The 22,024-nt window shown below is 40.2% G+C and overlaps 1 protein-coding gene across 1 annotated transcript in view; it reads left to right on the forward strand.

The window, feature by feature from the left end:
- The window catches only part of LOC127581200 (rab effector Noc2-like), a 157,447-nt gene that overhangs the window by 17,831 nt on the left and 117,592 nt on the right, over nt 1-22,024 (forward strand). The window contains exon 2 of the mRNA XM_052035314.1: nt 20,274-20,336. The gene's annotated coding sequence lies outside the window, so the exon portion shown is untranslated. The remainder of the gene's footprint in view (nt 1-20,273; nt 20,337-22,024) is intronic.

Here is a 22,024-nt window from a genome sequence, read left to right on the forward strand (position 1 = left end):
GCCATGGAAGCAAGAACATGGCTGATATGATCCACAGATTAAGATACTGTATTGATGACATGTCCTTTCAAATTTGAGTTTCATTCATTCTGAATTGTTAGTTATTATATGAATTATGTTTTTATTCTGTGGAACATTGTTGCCTAGGAATTGGATTTCACCTTTATTTGGTGTGCTAATGCCTAAATGGAGATTCCAAAAATTTGCAAATTTGGTAAATTTACCCTTAAAGAATTATTAGGGTGGTTTTCATCCTGATCACCTGGTTAAGGGCAACCTGGGCATTTTCTGATGCCAGCTGCCTGCAGAGGTCACAGCTGTTGTTTCTTTGCTACTTGGAAGCACAGAAGGTGAGCCACAGCCACGGTGGGGAGTGGGGTTGGTGTTATGTTGTTAGTTGTGCGTGACTGCACCCACTCTTCTCCCTACCTCCCTGTGATTGTCCGCACAGATTGAGTGAGTGCTGTGCACACACAGACACTGATTTGGCATCCAGGCAGAGACTGCGGCATATCCATGTTGTACATCATTTTTAAAGTCAGTGATAAACGCCAAGACCCAGCAAATCTACAGTAGACATTGTAAACTCAGGTAGGCATATGGAGACAGCAGCACGTTGGTATCCCTGTTGAGACCCTTTAATTCACATCTAGGTGACTTGCTGCAGGGTTTGCTGCTTGTATTACTGGGAGTGGAACATATCTTGGTTGCTGCAATTTCTTTTGGTAAGGCAGAAGTGAGCATAATGCACCTTGATGAAACCATCATGTGGTTGAGTGATGCTGGAAAAGGGTCAGCCACATGAAGGTGAATTGTCCCTGGGAGGCTTCCACCAGAAGTAAGCGCTGTTGGATTAAAACATGCACAAAGTGACTTTCATTCTTTCCAATTTTAGTCTTGTGTTTTTTATTTCGCTGTTTTCCTAGCAGGTAGAGCAAAAGCATGGATCTTTTGGGGTTCAGAAATGTTTATCATCTGTCATGATTGGAAGAAAACACTTTCATCATTGTATTTCATGTGCCATGTTTCCTATAAACTACTTACCGCAGTTTGCTCAGCATCCACATGGATACATCTCCTATCTTGTGTAGTAATTGGCTTGGAAATCTAAACTAGGACAGTGGACAAGTGTTAAAGGATATGCAAATATTACCTGATGGTATTCCAAATGGAACAGTTAAATGAAGATTAAGATAATCTTTATTAGTCACATGTACACCGAAATACACAGTGAAATGCATCCTTGTGCAGAGTGTTCTGGGGGCAGCCCGCAAGTGTCGCCACACTTCCGGTGCCAACATAGCATGCCCACAACTTCCTAACCTATATGTCTTTGGAATGTGGGAGGAAACTGGAGCACCCGGAGGAAACCCACGCAGACATGGGGAGAACGTACAAACTCCTTAAAGACAGCGGCTGGAATTGAACCTGGGTTGCTGGCGCTGTAATAGCATTATGCTAACCACTACACTACAAGCTTTAGGTCATTTTTTTTTGAAGGACTTATACAGAATTTCCTGTGTCCATATATCTTCATTCTGTTCTAATAGCGTGCTTGTGATTCCTGATGCTCTTGTCTGTTTTATACACCTGCAGACAAAGCTAAGCATTGCTCTGGACTGCACCACTTCTGTATTGTCCTGTATAGTGAAAAAGATCAGCTTCCTAATCTTCAACCTCAACCACCGAGAAGGACAAGGGAAACCAGTACATGGAAGCATGACTATTTGTAGCTTCTATTCCAGGTTTCACTGCATCCTTACTTGGAAATATGTCAATGTTCCTCCATTATTGCCGGGTCAAAACCACTGAACTCTTCCTTACAGTGCTGCGGGAACACATTTAAAGCACGGTCTGTAGCATTCACAAAGGCAGCTTACCACCACCTTCTCAAAGCAAATTAGTGATGGCTAATAAATTCTGGTCTTTCCAGCGACGCCCACATCTCATGACAGAATTAAACAAAAAGTAGCTGCCAGTGCAGTAAATTATTGGGGCAGAGTTCACTTGCATTAGAGAATGTTTCAATTAATCTAAACATATAATTATATTAATGTAAATGCCTAGAAATTGCACCCATCATTATTTGTCCTTCCTGCACAAACAGTGCATAATAGATCAGCAAACAATCTGCTGGAGGAACTCAGCAGGTCGAGCAGCATCTGTGGGAGGGAAAGGAATTGTTGCCATTTTGGGTCAAAACCCTGCTTCAGGATTAAGAGTGGTGAGGGGAGATAGCCAGTATAAAGAGAAGTGGGGGGGGGGGGGTGTGACGGGAGCCAGAGGTGATTGGTGGACCAATGGGGGAGGTGAAGGGTGACGTGTGGGGGGAGGGGGTGGAGTTGGGAGACAGACACAGGTGGATGGTAGATGGAGGAAGATAGAACCAGGGGAGGGTGAAGGTGAAGACAGCTGCTGAAGGGTGATAAGCAGGATGATAACACAAAGGGTTACAGGTGCTGGAAGATGATAATGGGAACCATTAGTGGAGAGGTGAAGGGCAAATGGAACCAGGACCAGATGAGGGACGGGAGGAAAGAGCAGGTCGGTGAAATCTATTGGTAGTAGGTTGTTGGAATTTGGAGGGGGAGGAGGCTGAAAATGGGCGATGGGGGATTGGAAGGGGTGTATGGGAAAGGAGGGGACAAAAATAGAGGGACCAGAGGCAGATTGGAGTGAGAGATTAGGAGTGGGGGAGTGGCAGGTAGAAAACCAGAGTGGGCGGTTACCTAAAATTGGAAAATTCATTTGGAGTTGGAAGAGATTTGGTATGTCACCAAAGATTCTTGCAAACTTCTTTAGATGTATGGTGGAGAACATTCTGACTCGTTGCATCACCGCCTGATTGTGGAGGGTCCAATGTGCAGGATCAAAAGAGGCTGCAGAGGGTTGTAGACTCAGCCAGTTCCACCACGGGCACAACCCTCCCCAGTATTGAGGACATCTTCAAGAGGCGGTGCCTCAAGAAGACAGCATCCATCATTAAGGACCCTCACCATCTGGGACACTTATTTTTTTGGTAATTTATTGTAATTTTTATGTCTTGCACTGTACTGCTGCCACAAAATGACAAATTTCATGACATATGCCAGTGATAATAAACCTGATTCTGGTTCATACCATTGGACTGTAGACTAGCCGGGTGATTGATTGTTGTTTCAGATTCCAGCGTCTATGGTCTCTTGTGAGTGTATAATAAATGTTTACTATATCAATTCAAGGGATGCTGCAAAAAAGAAGTCATTAGAAAGAGCACCCATTGCAGGATTGGCCAAAACACTTCCACGTGCTATTTACAATAGCACACAAAGTGATTTCTGGTTGTGAGATGTCATCACCCTATGCAGCTTAGATTTTGGAGATGTACTCACTGCTGACCTGTGAGTGTAATCCACTATTTTGTGCCGCCTTTCATGATTTAAAGCACACTGCTGACATCCGGATGTATCACTGGTCAACTTCAGAAATCGGGTTCCGCTTCTGAAGTACCATCCAAATTCTATTGGCTGTGCTGAAACCCATGATGAATGACTTTTGCTCTGGGGGACTCCGTAGTCACGCTAATGGGTGCTATCTGTTCTGGATAAATCAATATGATGATTGGCCACATAGAGTGAGTCAGGGATATCTCCCAATTTTGCTGACCACCATTGCATCAGAGAGGCACTTTACTCACTGAGGAATGATTACTTCGGCAAGGAAGAGGTCACTTTTCAGCCAGTGAGATTTACAAGACTTGCTCACTTCCCACAAGTGCAGGCAGCCATTGATCGCAGTCACACTCATAAGAGTTCCACTCAATAACCCCAATAACAGACTGTTTCATCACCAGAAATGCTTACACTCATTGAGTGTACAAGTCACCAGAAGCTGTTCCTCAAGGTCAATGCAATGTATCCTGGCAGCACCACAAAGCATTCATCCTTTGGGAAATGAGGTGTCATATGTTTTTGGAGGCTGTAACTGCCTGGAGGGATGGATCTTGGGAATAAAGGCTACCCCCTCCCTCCAGGCTCCTCACTCCTGTGTGATTTTGCACTTGTTGCAGGGCATCACAATAATGAAAACCACGGGAGTATGAGCATCCTTGTGGAGAATGCCATTGCTTCCTCAGGATGTGATTCTGATATCTCTATCAGTTTGGGGATGCCCTCCAGCATACTGCACTCAGCTGTGCAGATTACACTATTGTGTGCTGTATGCTGCACAGTCTAGCAAAACACAGGCAGCACCCTTTCTGGAAGGAGACAAAGAAGGAACTCTGGAGACTGAAGACCTCCGGGCAGAAGTAGAGAATATGAGGCACAGGAGGAGAAATCTCCAGCAGTCCTGCGATGACGTCTAGCAGCAGTCAGTAGGAGGGAGGCTGCTACCGCAAGGGTGAGAATGGACTCGTAATCACTTTGCATATTCACACAATTCCATACCAGCTGACCCATCATTCAAAACAACCCCTATCAACAATATACTTCTGATTTGCCAACTGCATTGTCTTCTCCAGGTTACAGCCTGTGCATACGAACAAGTGTTTGGGAGACCGGCGGGATGGATTTGGCGGCTGCTGTGGGGCTGTAGGCTTCTTCTGCTGTGTGAGAACTCTGTTCACAGTGATATCATTTCATCTTACAAAGAAATCTGAATAGTTGAGTTAAATGCTCTGGTTTAACTACATGTTGCCCTTGGTTGGTCACATTTCCAACTTGTGAACTGTTCGGGTTACAAGCAGTTCTCAGAAACGGAATCCCGTCATAACCTGGGAATGACCTGTAGATAAAAGATATCCTTTTCCTTTTGCAGCTATAAGTGTACAGGTCAGTCGACATCAAGGAAGAATGGAGAACCTGTGTTACCTGTGGACTGGAACCTATTGAAGTGATGTCTGCTGGAAACAACACTTTCTGCTTGCCTCTGTTCCTTTCTGCAAGTGTAATTATTGTTTCAGCCTTTTAGCTCTTTGTACTGCTGGCCAATGTAGATATATGGTAGAAAGTGGAGGAGTAGCCTCAGCAGCTGAGAGATGTGTACATGACAACAATGTAATCTGTTTGACATTCAAAGGATTTGGAGATCTAAGAGGGTCTAATGTTTCTCGCTGCTGAAGTTCCACCTCGGTCTTCAATGAGAGCAACCTAACCATGTTCAATATGATGCTCATCTAAATCCATTGTACAAATGGATCATTTCATGAGGAGATGGGTGGCTAATGGGATGAAATGAAATATTTATAGCTGCTGATTTTTAAAAAAATTAGTTTTCTGGATCTGGCATTGTTGGCAAGGCCAGCAATTATTGCCAATCCCTAATTAGCCTTGAGAAGGTGGTGGTGAGTTACCTTCTTAAACAGCTGCAACCCTTCTGGTGAAGGTACCGCACAATACTGTTGCCGAGGGAGTCCCAGGATTTAGATCCAGCCATGATGAAGGAAAGTTGATGTAGTTTCGAGTAGGATTGTATGCAGCTTGGAGAGGGATTCTGAGGGTTGTGCTGTTCGCATGTGTCTGAAGTCCTTGGCGTTCTTGATGAATGAGATTGGAGGTTTGGGAGGTGCTGTTGAAGTAACTTGAGCAAGTAACTGTGTTGCATTTTGTGGATAGTGCACAATGCAGCTCGGGGAATGAAATGCATTTAGGTACAATTGAAGGAGATTGCTTTGTCATGGATGTTATCAAACTTCCTAAGTGTTGTTGGAGCTGAGCTTATCCAGGCTAGTGGGGAGTATTCTATCAGGCTCCTGACTTGTGCCTTGTAGATAGTGGAAAGGTTTTGGGGTGTCAGGAGGCGAGTCACTCTCTGCAGGATACCAAGCCTCTGACCTGCTTTTGTAGCCATAGTATTGATGTGGTTGAACCAGTTGAGTTTCTGGTCAATGGTGACTCCAGGATACTGATGGTGAGGACTTGGTAATGGTAATGGCATTGAATATCAAGCATAGCCGGCGGATGGTCATCACTTAATACTTCAGTGGCACAAATGTAACTTGCCATTTATCAGCCCAGGCCTGAATGTTGCCTAGATCTTGCTGCATGCAGGAATGGACTGATTCATTTGCTAAGGAGTTGCAAATAGAATTGAACTTTGTATAACCATCAACAAACATCCCCTTTTCTGACATGATGAAGCAGCTGAAGATGGTTGGGTCTAGGACACTGTCCTGAGGAACTCCTGCAGTGATGTCCCAGAACTGGGATCATAGACCTCCAAAAAGCACAACCAGCTGGGAATCTCTGGTGCATGGCTGCATGAAGTGCAAAAGGAATAATCAGGATGGCATTGAGAGCTGTGAATCCATGCATCAGATACACACATGTGGTATGGGAAGAGTGCACAACTTCAAGCTACCCACCAATTGTGGTTTCCACATTGGCCTCTTTAACCACCTCAGAACCTTTAAAACTGGAGCGAAGGCAAGACAAGAAGATGATTCACTGACTGCTCCACAATTGCCTCAAGTTCAATTTCCAAGCAAAACTCTTCTAATCTTGTAACTTTTTGTGTTTCCAAGATATCTATTGTATTTTTGTTTTGAAAGAGACAATATAAGGGCATTCAGCGGTCACAGAATATTTGGTCAGCAGGATGCTGTGGAAGCAGATGTTTCCCGGATTGAATGAGTTATTGCTTACAATAAGTGTTCTGGAAGGACTGTGAAGTTTCAGTATTCAAATAGAATTATCATTTATATCTATCTACATTTTCAGAATTAAAAAAATTCTAGAAATTATTGGCATCTTCTGTGTATTCTTTACATACAGTTATCATTAATCAAAAAATCAAAACAATTCAACAGTGTCTTAAATAACTGCTATGCAGTAATCTCTTGGATCTAAATTATTCAAAAAATGCAATCAATAAAAATGTTGCTATTATATCTAAATACTTTCTCTAATGCAAAATACATTACTTGACCTCTTTCACCCCATCTCTCAAAATTAATTAGGAACAACATCCTTCCACGAGGCTAATACTTACTCATTCTCTTGATGCTCTTTACTAAATCCGGCACTTGTACTTACACTTATGACTCTTGCTACCTGTATTCTTGTAATTTTGAACAATCCTGGAGTACATTGGAACCATCCTGCATTTTATAAATATTGTGTCCTGGTGTACTGAAGGTAATGGCGAATTTCATTTTTCATGTCTGCCTTTGTTGAGAGGAGGCTCCTGAGAAATGGGAAGCCATCTACATTTTTCACAGTCTCTTCATGGACCTTTATTGGAGTGGATTTGTACAATGAGGCATGTTCGTAAAGGACCTTTGCTTTAGGGATGTTAAATGTACAGCCAATTCTCTGATGTGCTTCAGTGAATAAGTTGATGATGAATTGAAGTTTGGCCTCTAAATGTTATCACAAGCAGGAAGAAAGAACATGTTATGTGAAGTTAAAGTATCAAATTCTCTAACTTTAGATGACATGCTCTTTCTTCCTGCTTGTGTATATACACATTCAGAGGACGAGCTTCAATTCATCATCAACTTATTCACTGAAGCACACCAGAGAATTGGGAAGGAAGGGCCAGAAGCATAGTAAAGAACTGGATAGATTAACTGGTGAAGTTTGTCCATGTTAAAATGTAGCAGTATGCATTGTAACAGGCTTCCAGCTAAGGCTTAATTATTGAACCAGTGAAATTATTAAAAACAATGATGAATATCTGCAGGGGGTTGATTTGGCTGAGAATGTGCACTGGATTTCAACTGAACTTGTTCTTTCTGTGTTAATTGTAACTGTGGATTTGGTAATTTGTAAAACTGGTGTTTGCCATCATTACATTGTCAGTAGTTACTGGGGTGCATGTATGTGCAGTTAAGCATGCTAGTCTAGAAGCTGACATTAGTGATTTCTCCCCTTTTCACAGGGTGTATTGTTTTGCTGCCTTCTCCAGAGTTATCTACAGAAATTGCTGATCTGACAAAATCTCCAGATATTTGGAAGCAACATTTTCAGCTAAATCATTCCCTGGTAAATTTTCACCATTGTTTAATAATCCAGCAATTTTACTGGCCCAATGATTAAGCCTTAGCCGGATATTTATTACACTTCCTATTGTTGCATTTGACATGGATAGAATTCATGATGAGCTGGCTACCTGCGGAAGTTAAGTTGTTCAGTTGTTTACTGGTGTATCCTTATGCCCCAGCAAGGGACAGCTGTCTTTCCCTGCCTATCCATATATAATCATTGGCATTGTTACCAAAGGTATAGTTAGTTATTCTTCCCGCAGGTACTGGTATAGAGTTATACTTGCAGCTGGATGAGTTGTGTGGGGTCATAGATTTCACTAGTTATCAATCAACACTACCAAGAACGATTAGTTGGAAACATAAAAGTCATTCATCAATATACTTCAGTGCCAACCTCATGGAAATTACAGATTGTAAGTTTTTTCCTTTGCCACTCCCTGAAAAATGTTACTCTTTGTCATTTGAGGTGCAAGTAAGTTTTTAATGGTGTGCTAAGTATAATTGTGTTCAGTAAATTCTCTAATTTAAGCATATTGCTTGTAATTGTCCTTGATAAATACTTGTAAAAGCAATGTATATTTTTCATATTGCATGTTTTGCCTTACCTTGTGCATATGTTATCAACTTAACTTCATGCTCTGCACAATGCTTAATATATTAGCTATACTGTGCATTGTTCCTTCCTAATTTTGTAACCTAAAAATTCTTCAAAGTGATTGGCTGCTCAGCCAGCATAATGACCTCACTGTTATTGGACGCCAGGGATTTCTTTGAACTCTTACCTGACAGTTACCATGGAGAAATTCATGCCATAGAGATTGTTAGACCTTTGTGAGCCGAGTTTTACGAAGCCATGGTGAATATTGTTGACCTGCTGCCATTCACAAAATCCAGGCTATTGTAACATGGATAAAAAGGCAACACGTCAAATGGTGAAATAATAATGTTAGCTTTTCAACATTTGTAGTCTTCTTTCCATTTGGTTCTAATGTTAAATTCATTATCACTTTTCTTTTCCTCTCCATTGTTCTGCCAAGATAGTTATCTGTTGGAGATACATTGATCATATGTCTGTGGAGTAAAATATTCTTTTCCAACCTGTAATTTTCTGATTTTCAAAACATTAAGCATCATATCTCTTTACTGATATTGATGACAATTCCTATCTTTTTACTTTATTTTACATCACACAAGTTGCTTGTCTGTGTATATGAATGAGTTAGCCTGAAGTAATGTAATCTGACAGACAGATACTGCAATAGTATTTCAGTTTCCTGGCAAGTCCTGGGGGAAATGACTTAATTCTCTGTTTCACCTGCTCATGAAGAAGAAGTTGCAGCCATTCATAAAGACATTGCATCATTAGAAAGGCAAAGAAATTTAACAATGCTGTCTACTACAGATCTGCTTGTTTTGCTGACATCACATGTAACAAAGCATGTAAACAGTCTGTTTCTAGACCCACTGTTAATTTAGCTGGTTCTCCATATTGCCCTTCCAGCACAGCACACTGATATGGAAGAGCTATGGCCCTCAACATTGTGTGGTTTACCTCTAAACAGGATCCTCACCAAACCAGACTGGCCTTGAATCTTAAAGGCCAATTATTGCAATAACAATTATTGCTTAACAAGATTATTATAAAGCAAAAGTTGATTCTCAGCCACATAAACAGTCATTAGGGTAGCTTACCAAAAAGTGGAACAAAGAGGTAGGATATAAAGAGCTGCTTGAAGGAGAAGAGAATACAGTGGAGGTTTAGGACAAGAATTCTTGAGTTTACAGTTGAAGCTGCTGATGTTGTCGGAGATTGAATTTGGGATGTGCAAGAAGCCTATACTAGAAGGGTGGAGAAATGGGAAGGTAAGCCTATGGAGGGATTCTAAAACAAAATTGAGTTTTAAAATTGCGAAGTCCATGGTTTGGTAGGTGGTGAGTACAGGAATGATGAGTGGACAGGATATGTCGTAAATTGGGATACTGACAGCAGAGGGTTGGATGAATTTGTGGAGGACAGAAAGTGGGACATCAACCAGGAGAGTGTGGAATAGTGAATTCTAGAGTTGAGAAAGAAATGGATGAGAATCTTAGCTGTAGAAGAGGAAAAGCTGGGGTAGAGATAGCCAGTGCTATGGAAGTGGAGGTAAGGATTGGTGGTGAGTGAGCTTGCACATCCTTGGAAACACGTTGCGCACTTCCCAAAAGCACATATTTATCGATGTGTAATGGCTATAGGTTTAATTTTGTAGAATTATTACTAAATGATTTCTTATCTAATAGTTATATTAGACAGAGTTCACTTTTAATGACTAAAAGTCATTAAAATGAATAAAGTTTCTGAATGGGACAATTTGACAGAGCCATATTATTTTTATATATTTTACTGCCACACAGACTGAGAAAACAACCATTATTCTGTGCCTTTCAAAAAGGAGTTAGGATGATTACATTAGAAATGAACAAGAAAATGTATCAGCCTTGGAAAATTGATATTTTGTGATATTTTGACTTTTCCACAGTGGTGTTTCGATAACATAGTGGTGTAACTGTTTGGCCTTTGCTTTATCTAAGCTGGGTTGATTACTTGCCTTGACAACAGAGTGAATATTTACTTTGGTTGCTAAGGATCTGCTAAAACACTGGATCTGATTTGTACTGCTCAGTTCAATTAGAGGGAGCCTGAGGAAAATAGATATGAGTAACCACGCACTTTGCCTAATTTGCACTTTGTCAGTCTCTATTTTCCTTTTCTGTTGCGGGTTGAGAAATTATTTGTATTGAATGTAGAATTAGCTAGTTTTGTGTCAATAAATCTAAAATAATATCATAGCAAACATATTAACTTTGCGCAAATGTTATTGTACGTTATCTCAAAAGTTCACTTACCTTTACAAATCTGAAATCCATGCATATAGTGCCATATAAATGGGAAATGATGCTCCTTGACCTAATCAGACTGTATCTGTAGATTAAAACTTTGGAAGCAATTTTAATTTTTTTGTATGTCTTTGGACTGCAAAGTGACATAAATTGAAAAACAAGTACCACACTGCTTTTCAGCATACAGGATATTTAAGATCATAATCCACATCCAGTCTCCTGTGATTGAGAACTGATCAGTTTGTCAGTTTTGGGAAAAGTGATTGGTTTTGGATCAAATTGAAGCAGATATCTTTTTGTAGCAGTTGACTATTAGTTACCAGAGCAAGATCATGCTAAGTTAATAAATGTGTTGGAGGAGACCAAAGTTCTGTGGGAAGTAGGCTTGTGAGTTGTATCGTTATTGGCAGTCCCTCAGAATTAACGATGACACCTGAAAGATCTGGTGGATCATCAGAAGACTGAGGATTCCAATTCTGGATGCTCACACTCTTCTTCACCGGTTAGGGCATGTTGTTGCTTTGGGAGAGTGGGATACGCAGCCCCATGTTGGTCCCATTCTCCTTCCCACATTGCTGCTGTTCTGTCTCAGCCTCAAGTTATAGGGTCTTGAAATAGCTTGTGCTTTGATTACACCCTTTCACATCCCTCATTCACCACCTCTTGATAGTCACTATGTGTGGCAGAAACCAAATTGCACAGTTAAAATGGAATTGTGGAATCTTTTCACTCCAGCCATCATTGGAGCCTAACTTACATTTTCATCTGAGACATAAACAATAATGGCTTACTAACAGGACAAACTTCCTGGGAACCCGGAGCCAGGGTCAGAAGAGGTCCAGTACGTATAGTTCTTAAAATCTTTTGGAAGGTTCCTATTAGTCTACGAACAGCTGGAGTTCTCCATCTTCGCAGTCTTCCTCATTTAAAAAAAACAGTTTTTGCAGCCCTGAGCTTTCTAACTTTTCCATTTCCCTTGATTACATTCTTGTTGTCACTTCCCTTGCAATAGGACCACATTCATGAGGATGGCCACTTTCTTTCCATCAACTTTCCAAATTCATGCATTTCCACTGTATTTCATACAGTATTTTGTCTTGGATGATTTTAAGAATTTTCATAACTTAAGATGAAATTTTTTCTTTCAACTTTTTTTTTGAATTATAACTTTGATATTCAGGCTCCCATGTAATAAAGTGAAGTTTCATATGGCATTACTGGGTTGTTAAGCTTCTTGAAAATTGTGAATTGGAATATGGAATATTAAGCACCACGTATTGATTTAAAAGTGTTTTTACTCTAGACGACTGAAGTTTACAGCATTGCTAGAGGATTAGAAAATATGACAAGGTTTTGTGCAAGATCTATGTTTTTGTTCAAGTAATGTTAAATTATGGTAGTTGTATCTGGAAGTTGTTAACAATATAAATTAAAATACTTGTTTTCTAATAAATGAACAGATGAACAAGGATCTTGACAGGAATATTCAATGACTGCAAAATAATTGTTCTGTGGTTTGTTACTAATGGTTATTGACTGGGATCTAGAATTAATTTGTTTCTGCTAAAGTGGAAGGGAATAATTTCTTGGAATGGCGTAGGAGTTTTATGTGAAATAGAGGCATATATCAATATTGCATTTGGAGCGTAGCCTGCCTGACTGCCCAGTTTACCTTGAGTTGAATGCCAATTTGTCAAATATAGAAATGGACATTTCTATATTTTCTATAAATTTTATTTATTTGGGAATTTTCAGAAATGTAGTATTTCCAGATACTACAGTATTAATTAAAATATGTTTCGTGTATTATGTTCTTGGTAAGCTCCCTAGGATTTTAATTCACTGCCAAGTCTATTTTCACCATTTTAAGTAATACCTTGCTCATTCAATTACGAAATCAGTTTGCTAATTTTCGAAAGCCTGAGGTCATGGACAAAGTGCATGGGTTTTGCATAATAACCAAGGACTGGTGAGGAATAGTGACTGTTTTTCACCATTTCACTGAATTCCACAATGAATGAGAAGGAAAGGCATGACAAAATTGTAAAACTACTTGCTCTGCTGCAGCTTTAGATGTTCCCAATAAGTATGGTAGCATATTGAAATATTTAGTTTTAAGTAGAAAAAAAATCATCTTTTGTTTTCCCATTTTTTAAAAAATAAAAGTATCACTTGGTACTGCTGTGTTCCCTTATTTAACACAATAGTGTAATCTCTATAATCTGCTTGCCTGGATCTGGACAGCAGAGACTACTTTGAGGTCAAACTAATAAAAATCTGTTTGAGTCCATATCCAAAGTTCATTTCCTTAGTGTACATAATTTCATCTTGTCCATGCTAATATATTTCACGGTATAACAGAAACTGGTTTCTGTTCATCCTGTGCCCTAAGTAATGACGATATTTGGCAATTCACTGGAGATAATTGCAGCCTTATTGAATTATGTTTTTTTTATAGGTGCATTATTTAAATTCAATTGGGTGGAGTATTTTTTAATCAAATTTAAGTCGGTTGAAATTCCGAAGTGCAATTAACTTAAAACATAGTTTTGGCTGTGTTTGTGCCTCCAGACACATTTAAACTTGAAGTCTCTATTCATCCACATGGCAAGTTCAAACATACTGTTTTGATTGCTGTTGTCAACTTGTTAGCAAAACCCATCCTGATCCCGACTGATGAGGCCCTTTATACAGGATGCCTTTGTGCAGTACTCTGCTTTGAGAAGGAGAGGTTGGGAGTGGGGTAGTATGTTTGTGGTGGCAGAGCAAGCTCTACCCATAAAACGTCTTGTAAAAAATCTTTGATAGCTTATTAAGCCGTGGTCCAGTTGAGACAACTGTCAAATTTGTCAGCACCTGAAAATGCTTCTGAATGTGTATGGCATTAATTGTACATACACCCATTGACATTTCCTGGAAGCCCATTCACTCCCACAGTTACCTTGAGTACACACACCCCCCCACCCTTTCATACTAGGATATCTGAAATGTCCTCCTTTCAGGAAATGTGGCATCCTTGTGGTTGATGGAGCCCTCTCTTGCATTCCCACTGTTTCTTGATCTTCTGCTCTCACTTCACCTCCCTCTGAACAGAACAGAGATAGAGATCCCCAGTCCTCACCATTCACTGTACTAGCATCTGCATCCAGCACAATATCCTTTGTCACATCTGCCTCCCAACTCCACTTCTCCCCTCCCCTACCTGGCTTGATCTGCCTGTCATCCTTCAGCTCCTCCCCCTCCCCCCCCCCCAAGTCCACCAATCACCTCTGCCCTCCACCCCCCACCCACCCATCTCACACTACTTCTCTCCTCTTTATACTGGCTCTCTTCCCTTTCTGTTCTTAGTCCTGATGAAGGGGTTCGACCCAAATGTCAACAGTTCCTTTCCCCTACAGATGCTGCTCATCCCACTGACTTACTGCAGCAGATTGTTGGTTGTATATATATACTTGTCTATTACAACACAGAAGGAGGCCATTTCGCCCAGGCTGTTCAATGGAGCAATCCCATCAATCTTATTTGCTCTTCATTTGCCTGTTGCCTTGCTACTTTATTCTCTCTCACATGCCCATCAACTTACTTTTAATTGTTTTGTCACTTAGCTATATCACGGGGTGACACAGTAGCCAGTTGATCTGCCAACATGTCTTTGGGATATCATCATCCAGAACACCTGGTAGAAACCCATGTAGTCATTGGGCAAACATACGAACTCCATACCTACAGCTCCCAAAGTCGTGAACAAACTTGTGTCGCTGGAGCTGTGAGGCAGCAGCACTGTCTGCCTTGCCATCATGCTGCCTTTAGTTTTGGTTACCACACTTCAGGAAGAACTTGATACCACAAGAGAAGGTGTAGAGACCTATGACAATGTTGCTAAGGCTGGAGATTTACAAATATAAGGAAAGACTTTCTGGGCTGGGGGTTGTCTTCAGTGGAACAAAGGAAACTGAGAAGTGATCTAACTGAGGTATATAAATTATGAGAGGGCTGGCCAGGTAAACAGTAGATCTATTTATCCTAGCAGAGAAGTCTGTAACTAGGGAGAGTAGATTGAAGATAATTGGTAGATAGATCAGAGGGTAATTGAGAAAAAATATTTCATAATTTAACTACTAATGGCAGAGGTCTGCAACTTGCTGCCTCTAATGGTGCTGGACACTGAAACTTCACCACTTGAAGGACACCTGAATAGCTCTAAACTACAAGGCTACGAACCAAGAGCAAGGAAGTGGGATTAAGCTAAGGATAATTTTTGGCGACCCTAGTCATGGTGGGCCAAATGGCTTACTTCTGTGCCACAGGTTTCAATCATTCTATGAACTATCCATCCAGATAGTCCAGAAGAACCATAGATTTAAGTGCAAGATTTTGCCCTTCACAGAACAAACTAGAGACAATGTGACTGCCATTTGGGTTACAGTGACTTTATTGAAATCACAATTAGATTAGAACTGTTCAAGCAGCAACTAACACTGTGCCATACAAGCATCTTGATATTGGGTGGAAAGGATCATCATCTACATCTAATACTTCATCCAATTCTGGCTAATTTTTGTTGGTTCTTCACCTTTGACCTCTAAATTGTAAATGTCTTTGTACCTTGTCATAGAAACTGATGAACCTCAAGTCAATGATCAATCATTTACATCAGTTGTCCATTGATGCAGGGGACATGTACAAAAGGCGAACATCTTCAGTCTCTGATGGTCTTGGCCAAAAGAATGCACTGGAGGGCTAATATTGTGGACTCTGTAATTTTTGCAGAATTGCAATTTAGATAGGTCCCCTAAATTAGGCAGATAATCCTTTTTTCTTCTTTAGTTCATGCTGTGGAAGTGTTATTTCTATAGGACCTCTTAGCTAACTATCCTGTCTTTTGAAACAGCACGGAGGGTTTTCTTCAGTACAAATCATAGGTTAATCAAATCAAGATTAATCAATTTATTAATCAATTGATTAATCAATCAGATGTCTGACAAAAACATTACCTATGGATATGGTTTCATCAACAGTTCCCCACAAAAGATGGAGTTTAGTTCTCTCTCAGAGAATGGAATGATCACAATAGCTAATCTGTTGATCAGACATTTTAAAATAATTTGTAACAGGAATACAGGCTGCTATTAAGAATGAAATTATAAACTCAGACTTTATTAAAGGGTGGTTTTGGCTTTTTCCAGTTATCTTTTGTGACTTGTCTCTGCTCAGTTCTCAGAACTCCACCTTTTTGTTTCAGGATTGGTGGTTCTATTAATTATATTTAAGTGTTTTGAAAGTGTCAAAGGAAATGTCAGAGTCCTTTACAGAGAGGAAAGCAAGTTGAACAAACACTTAATGACGAGAGATACTGAACAGGTGAATAAAAGTATTGTTAAAAAGATGGGCTTGGAAAGACATTTGAAGATGCAGTGGGGTTTAGATAGTTATTTTTACGAATTTGGCCTGAGTGATCTTGGTGCTGTGAGAAGGCTGGAAGCTGCACTGAAGTGACTTAAGTTGAGGAAAAGATCAGCAAGGAGTCTAGAGGCAAAAACACATTGAGGGTCATTCAGAGGAAAATGATAGAGATTCCTTGTTGATAGACAATACATTCGGTTGAAGGTGGTTTGATGTGGTGCGATTTTTCTGAAAATTGTTTCTGAGGAATCTTGCTTAAGACAGCCTTAAAGGAGGCTCCAAATATGTTTGAAAATGTACTAAAAATAACTTCAGTGCTGCAGTAATTTCTAAATTGAAATGCTTAATATATCCAAACTGTGCTTTTTATATACTTTCTGAAATCTACATAGAAGTTAGGTAATTTGGGTATACCAATACCTCATTTGTGTCTAACCTATCATTCTCTAGGACATAGGATTAGGCAAGGGGCAAAAGAGATTTAGATGGTATCTGAGGGAGACCTTTTTCACCCAGAGAGTGGTGAGTACCTGAATGCACTGCTGGAGAGAGTGGTAGAAGCAGAGTCACTGACAACATTTAAGAAGTGTCTAGGCAAAGAAGGCTATGGGCCAAGTGCTGGAAGATGGGATTAATATGGAAGGATGCCCACTGGTTGGCATGGATCACTTGGGCTGAATGGCCTGTATCCTTGTTGTATGAGTTCATGAATCTTATCATTGTAAGTCCAATTGTTTCACAAAAGACTGACAATTAGGGCAACTTTTGAGTTAACAGCTTGGCTTTTGCCAATTTTCTGGCTTGGTTTGCATGACACATCAAGCAGGGATGCATTGATTAGTAGGAGGCTCTTTGTGATCTGAACCTGCTTGTTTAATTCAAACCCAGTCATTCACCAAGGGAATAAGATCATAAGCCAAAATGGTATGGAAAAATTTCACATAACACTGAAAATGACTCCAGGCAAAACTGTACATCATGTATAGAAATCAACACTGCCAATATGATTAATTTGTTCAAAATATGATTAGTAATTATCAGTATTATTTAAAAAATAATTTTCATTTGGATTTTCACAATGGAGTTGAACCTTTATAAAATTTAGCTGGCCAAAATTCAGATCAAAAGATTAAAATATCCTCTTTCTAATCACTGCAATGTGCATAGCTCCTGTACTGAAATAATTAATCATTGATGAGGTGGTTGGAATGGTACTGTATTTGATCTTTGTCTGTTTTTCTGATTAGCAAGGAGAAGAGGGGTAGGGAATGTCGGTCTTTTCAGTATGGACTGATTTCCAGCAACCTTGCTGCTGTATTGGGGCATTGAATACTACTTAGTTTGTAAAAGCGTTGGAGTTGTGGAAAAAATAGACTGTTTGATTGGTAAGGCTGCAAGGTCGTGTGAATAAAGCTCCTGGATCAAGTGTAAAATGTGTTGTCACTCGAACATACATGCTGATGCCAGATCAGGCCTGGGACCTGTGGACATGATTAATCCTTTCCAATCAAATCACACTATGTAATTGATGCTGATACTGTGGAAGAATTATCAGCCCTGTTTTATTGTTTTCCTCTTGGGTATTGATCGTGGATGTACCAAGTTAATGAGGAAGTTGATATAAAGAAAATACACAGACATTCAAATAGCTGTAATTTCACATTAGAGTTAATCATTAGAATTTCATAGAGTCATAGAACAGTACAGCACAATACAGGCCCTTCGGCCCACAATGTTGTGCCGACCTTTAAACCTCCCCTAAGACTTTCTAACCCCTTCCTCCCACATATCCCTCTATTTTAAATTCCTCCATATGCTTATCTAGCAATCTCTTGAACTTGACCAATGTACCTGCCTCTACCACAGCCCCAGGCAGTGCATTCCACACCCCAACCACTCTTTGGGTAAAAAACCTTCCTCTGATATCTCCCTTGAACTTCCCACCCATTACTTTAAAGCCATGCCCTCTATGATATATTCCTGCTTAGCAGATAACAAGCACTCAAATTTACCAGTTATTCCAAGTTATTATTCCAAGTTAGTTTGAACTGAATTAGTCTTCTATTTATTTTCAAGAAAATCAGATACCATATTTTATCATGACTTTGCCATTTCTTTAGAGATTAAGTTCTGCTGATATCAATTGTAAACCAAAAGTACAAATCTAGTATTTTTTTTAAAGCACAGCTTGATATCCTTTGTTTTGCTTGGAAATAGTCCTGGAACAGCTATGCCTATAATGTGCCAGGAAGCTCTGGCTTCCAGAAGAATAAGGAATCCTCAAGTTTTCTGGAAAAATTCCGCTGGTGCTTTCCTGGGTGCATTCTGCTATTAGGTCAGAGTTCAGTGGTTGAGTGTAAAGTTATTTGCCAGGAGTCAAATTGGGAAATCTGCTCACTGAATGTGCAAGTTACATATTAAAGTGATTTAATCTTGTGTAAGGGTCTTGATGTCCCTGCACTACATCTGTGTGGCTGCAGTGTGGTTGCTGGAAGGCTACCCTTTCAGTTGGGGTCTGCACAGGTATCCATGCTAACCCATGAGATTTTCCTTTAGGTCAGCATAAGACTGCTGTCTAGGCCAGTTGAAGGATCGTTCTGGGATGGTTGATTATGGGGCATGCTGCCTGAGAGGCCATAGTGGGAAGTAATTTAGTGTCCTTGTGAGAAGGGAACTATGTCTGAACCTGTGCACAAAATGACTTTTCAAAGGGCTAGGTGAATGATGGTGCAGTGATCTGCTGGTACCCAGACAACCACACCATTGTTTTCACCTTCAGACCTGGAACTGAGCTGACTGACAGACTCCTGGGCATAGGTGTTTGGTCTGTCCTGGATTCACTCATCTCCTTGAAGTTAACTCATGAGTTATTGCAACAGGATTCTGATCAAGATGAAGAGATGTGAGGGGTTAGGAGTGAAGAGGTATCCCACAGAACAGAGATGAGATCCTGTGTGCTCTATCTCTGCTCCTGCAAAAGTGCAATCTGCTCACATAGTAGAGCAGTCTGCTGACGTGCAGCATCTCTGTTCACGCAGAAAAGCTACTACTCATGTGTACCATCTCTTTTTCTGCAGCTACCCATGGATTGCTTCTCAGTGTCCATTTACAAACATGTCTATTCATGGATGGCACCTTGCTGCTCAATGAAGACAATGTTCCCTGCTGGCATATTGCCATTCCTTGAGAGCTCTGAGCTGTTCCTGTGCAGCATGGACCCGATGTCTAGCTGGAACAGGGTGAAAGTGTATGGAGGCAGAACGACATTGTGTGGCCTTCATCTGTGCTTCCACAGTAGCTGTAAGTGGAACCACTGGGTGCTGAGTGACAGCATTGTTGTCGATCCCCAGTGAAGAAGTGTGCGGGCATCCAGGGAGGAGGATGTGGTCTCTTGCCTCCACACAATCTCCTGCAAGAGCTTATAGATGGAGTCCTCCACTGTCAATGTTGTCTCTTGCATTCAGTGTGGCAGGCCTGACAGCTCCCTCACCATGCCAGTGTTCATCTTCATCAACATCTTAATTATGCCTTCGTCTGAGCCCCTGAAACCAGTAGTGTTTGAACACCAGCAGGGGTCCTGATCCAATTCCATGTTAACTTTCTTTTGTCCCACTCTACTGAGTGTCTAGAATAAATTCAATGCTCCAAGTCCTACCTTTGTGATAGATATCTATGTCTGTTAGGAACATTTCTTCTTTTAGTGAATTAAATGTACTTTAAGATATGTACTTTAGCAAAGTCACAAGTTCCAGTACCAGTTGGTAACAGTTATTTGCAATGATTAATAAGATATTTACAGATGTTGTTGACAATCAGTTGGTCAGGTCAAGCTGTGAGAATATAAATTTCTGTTAGCTTAACCATCTTGGGATTTAAGCAGGGCAGTGATGTAAGTGTTTTACGCTGCAGCAAATATCTGACCAATTGTTGAAAACATTACCATGGGATTCTAAAGTCTCCAATTTAATGTTCATGACTTCTTTGAAATATACCTTCCTAAAGTGCTGCTGTTTTCTGTCAATAGAGTGAATAGCATCCAGCGAGAACAAGCTACGGTTGATGGCTATTGAAGATTCTTGGTTTTAAAGTAAGTCAATTTCCTTGGTTGGAGCATTGAATTTAAAATTAAACTCTCAACAATAATCGACTTTTTCTTAATGTTATGTTTGTATGGTATGCTGTTGTGTTTGAATCGCTGGTCCTAGTTAAGTATGAAGCCATCGACATCCTGGTTAAAAACTGATGAGATATCAGGAAATGTGCAAACGGGCAACAGAGAATAAATGGATTGAATCAGGGAGAAAGGACAAATATGCTTTCATTTAGCACCTTTCATGACCCTAAGATGTATCAAAATATTTTACAATCAATGGAATACTTTTGAATTGTGAGAATAGGTTGAGAGCTTTTCAACACTGAGATCCATGATTTGAGATTGCTGGCAGTTATTATGTTATATATATATATATATATAAATCAAATGGTACATGGCAAACTATTAGTTCTTCTAAGGCCCAACCTTTTGCTTAGAAGACTGAATGAGGGGGAGGGTAAAATCTCTCAGCTGATACTAAACCTCTGCAATTTTCAGGTTCTAGTGGATTTGATGTTGGTTAATGGTATGTTGAAGGCGCCAATCAAGTGGATTGGTGTCAAGGTTTGAGTGCTCTTGAGGCTACCTTCACCCAAGCAGTGTTAAGACACCAGTCAGAAAGCTTGGCTTTTGTTTTGTTTGTGCAGTTGCATTGTTGATGTGGTTGGTCCATTTAAAATTCTTGACAATTGCTGACTACCGGAGGATAAGGGATTTGGCAATGCTGTTACAGTAGCATGGATTGTAAAAGGAAGCAGCATATTGACATTGTTGTGGAACTTACCGCAGTTAATTGTTTTAAGTTCTTATTTCTTTTAGGAAATTGTGCAAAACTGCGATAGAAAGGAAAAAAAAAATGTTAGGCCAGTACTAAAAACAGCAGAGAGCAATTAAAAGTTTAAGTAGATTACTGTAGGTGTGAGAAAGCAAAAGAACAACATAAAAATTGTACAAACTAAGGCAAGGTACTGTGATGAGAATCTTGATTCAATAAGGTTTGATTCAAGAAGAGCCATAAGAGGATTGTCAGATTGGGACTGATTGGGATTAATACCATAAATCATTCCATTATAGCAATGATGAAAGAAAAGAGTTAATTGTGCAGGTCAGTTAAAGGAACAAAAAAACAAAGGTGAATGAAGTTGTCAGCAGAAATGGAGTCTAGGTTTCAGGTCGATAACCTTCCATCAGAACTAGGATAACTTAAAAATAAGACGTGCTGCGGAGTAGGGGGAAGGATGGACAGAGCAAAGGGAATGTCTGTGATAGCATGGGGACCAAGAGAAACTGAATGACACAAGTGTTGGTGGTGTTGGGTGAGAGAGAATGGTGAAGGTTTGTTCATCACAGCTGATTCATCTGGAGGAGTTGTGAATAGAAGAAGATGTATAAAGATAGAGGAAAGGAGAAAATGCTGGAATTATGTCGTGTGAAACACAGGAGGTGGTGTTGATCTGAAATAAACGAGAAAGCCAGAAGTACTCAGCAGATCAGGCAGCATCTTTGGAGAGGGAACATCTGAGTTAATGTTGCAGTTGATGAGATTTCCTCAGAAATGGCCAATTTGGACACAAGTGGGAAAGGCTTGTGATCTGAAATTGGTGAATTCACTACTAAATCCTGAGGGCTGTAACATGACTAGACAGAGGATAAGATGCTTTCCCTTGTGCTTATATTGGGCT

This window comes from Pristis pectinata, chromosome 21, assembly GCF_009764475.1.
Source record: "Pristis pectinata isolate sPriPec2 chromosome 21, sPriPec2.1.pri, whole genome shotgun sequence".
NCBI classification, from domain to species: Eukaryota; Metazoa; Chordata; class Chondrichthyes; order Rhinopristiformes; family Pristidae; genus Pristis; species Pristis pectinata.